Source organism: Lynx rufus, unplaced genomic scaffold (assembly GCF_022079265.1).
Source record: "Lynx rufus isolate CCGP_SWC_20201006 ecotype Redwood Valley unplaced genomic scaffold, mLynRuf1.p SCAF_7, whole genome shotgun sequence".
Taxonomy (NCBI): Eukaryota; Metazoa; Chordata; class Mammalia; order Carnivora; family Felidae; genus Lynx; species Lynx rufus.
In genome coordinates, this window is record NW_025814889.1 from 72,417,826 (window position 1) to 72,420,103 (window position 2,278).

Below are 2,278 nucleotides of genomic sequence, written 5' to 3' on the forward strand. Positions count from 1 at the left end.
ATAGTTGTGCAAGATCATCTAACACAAAACCTATTTTATACTTCAGTGTTGCATAGCTCATGCAACTTATTGAATACTGTACTGAAAGTGAAAGCCAGAACGGTTGTACGGGCACAGAGAGGTTGTAAGCGTATGGGCTGCTTACTCTCCCGAACCCGTGGCTGCAGCTCACTGCCATTGCCCAGCGTCATGAGAGAGTATCATACCCCATATCGCTAGCCTGGGAAAAGAGCAAAATTCAAAATCTGAAGTACAGTTTCTGCTGAATACGTATCCCTTTTGCAGCATCACAAAGTCAAAAAAATCAAGTCAAGCCATCATAAGTTAGGGACTGTCTGTATATAATAGGCACTCACGAGTTTCCATCAGATTATAAACTCCTTGAGTGCCAGTTCTGAGTCTCGTTTACCATTGTATCCCAAGTGCACACACATATTTAGACTCAATATTTGTTGAGTAAGGAGAACATTGATATAAAATGTGAGTTAGCTATTTTTATCTCCATCACTTCCTTCCCTCCCCGTGACCCCACCCACGGAAGGAGGAAGCTCACATACAGAGTGAAGTAACTCGCCTGCACTGGCCCGGTTTGTAAGTAGCCGACTCAAGATTCGAACCAAATCCAGGCCTCCCTGGATCCACATTTTGAGGTCTTTTCACCCTGAACCTGGATAAGTACTCTTTCTTGAGGGCAGACTTGGAGACAAGTAAGATATTTGTGCACCAATGGATGGAGAAAAACAATCTGAAGAAAAAAGGGGCCAGGGGGTGGGTGGAAGATGGTCAGAGGAGATGTTTTTATGTTTTAAAATTTGGCTAGTACTGCACAACCCTGCAGCTGTGGTAATTCTCCCCTCTCCTTGTTTCTTAGAGGGGAGAAACTGAGCTAAAGCACCCTTCTCATTTTATTCTACCAATCTATGGCATAGCTAGAACTTTTGGATCCCTATGGGAGGAAAAAGTTTAAATAAATTTCTTTAAAGACTCCTTGTTAAATGGCCAGATTAACAGATATTCGGCCTTCAGCCCTGGGTGTGTTTTACACTAGACAGGAGAGGAAGAGAGAAGCCACCCACAGGGCTAACATGTTCTAACTCTAGCTGGTTTGCAGTGCCTTTCACAGTTTCATTATTACTATTATAGCAGCGTACAAGAGTCCCTGATCCTCAACAAGATAAGTCATTGCTCTTCAGCAAGGGGAAAGCAGAACTAGGTCCCCTGTGCAGAGGGGTCAGTTGATGATTGTTATGAATTATGAATTAGAGGCATATTGTTTTTGGCAACTATCTGATAAGAAGGATATTGGCTGACTAGGTTTTAGTTGGATGCTTTTGCAGAGATATTGGTGTATTAAAAAAAGCAAGGGAGGGGTGCCTGGGTGGTTCAGTCAGGTAAGCATCAGACTCTTGATTTCGGCTTAGGTCATGATCTCATGGTTCGTGGGTTCGAGCCCTACATCGAGCTCTGAGCTGAGTATGGAGCCTGCTTAAGATTCTCTCTCTCTCTCTCTCTCTCTCTCTCTCTCTCTCAAAAAAAAAAAAAAAAGCAGATGAAGATGACAAATTCCAGAGGAATGAAAAAATTCCAGATGTGCTCTGTTTAGATTCAGAAATGCTTCCTCTATGGTATCCCTGAACTACTGGCTGACTTGCAAAACAGAAACTTATAATTGACCATCCTTCCATATGTCTTCTCAGGATCCACTCACTCACAATAAAATAAATTAATATTTATTCATTTCATTGGGTGTGTGCGTGTGTGTGTGTTCCCAGGTTTAGAAAATTTCTGCAGTTATTATTTGCAAATACTGGATTTGGTCTCAGATATCTATGACAAGATCACTTAATACTTTTTTTTTTTAATCACTTAATACTTTTAATTAATGCTCTTTTCTCTCTCTCTTCATCCTTTCATTTTAACCCCTTCTACCACTTATTCTTCTTTTTCTCTAACCTGAATCACAAAGGTAGATTCGGGGTGAGCATTTGAAACCGTGTCACTTCCTTCCTGCTCTGCCTCGAGACGTGAGGAAGAAAGATGCTTTTGCCATCCCAGGTCTAAACTTTGTGGATACTCTTTTGTACGAAGCTGTAACCACAGAGGATAGTCGGAGAAAATGCCTTCAGTCCAGACTGTTTCCCGGGACCTGGACTGCATCTCCACGTGGATGATGGACACCCCTACAGAAATCAAGACTACCCGACATCCACTCCAGTGGTGGTGACATATATAGACTAAGGAGACTCTGCCCTTACTTGAACTTTGTGTCTTCTGAGGT

General features: G+C 42.2%; 1 long non-coding RNA gene across 1 annotated transcript; it reads left to right on the forward strand.

Annotated features, from left to right (window-relative positions):
* Nucleotides 1–578: 578 nt before the first annotated feature.
* LOC124502197 (uncharacterized) lies at nucleotides 579–1,742 on the forward strand. The gene is made up of 2 exons (XR_006959869.1): nucleotides 579–707; nucleotides 1,550–1,742. It is a non-coding gene; the product is annotated as an uncharacterized LOC124502197 (long non-coding RNA).
* The last annotated feature ends 536 nt before the right edge of the window (nucleotides 1,743–2,278 follow it).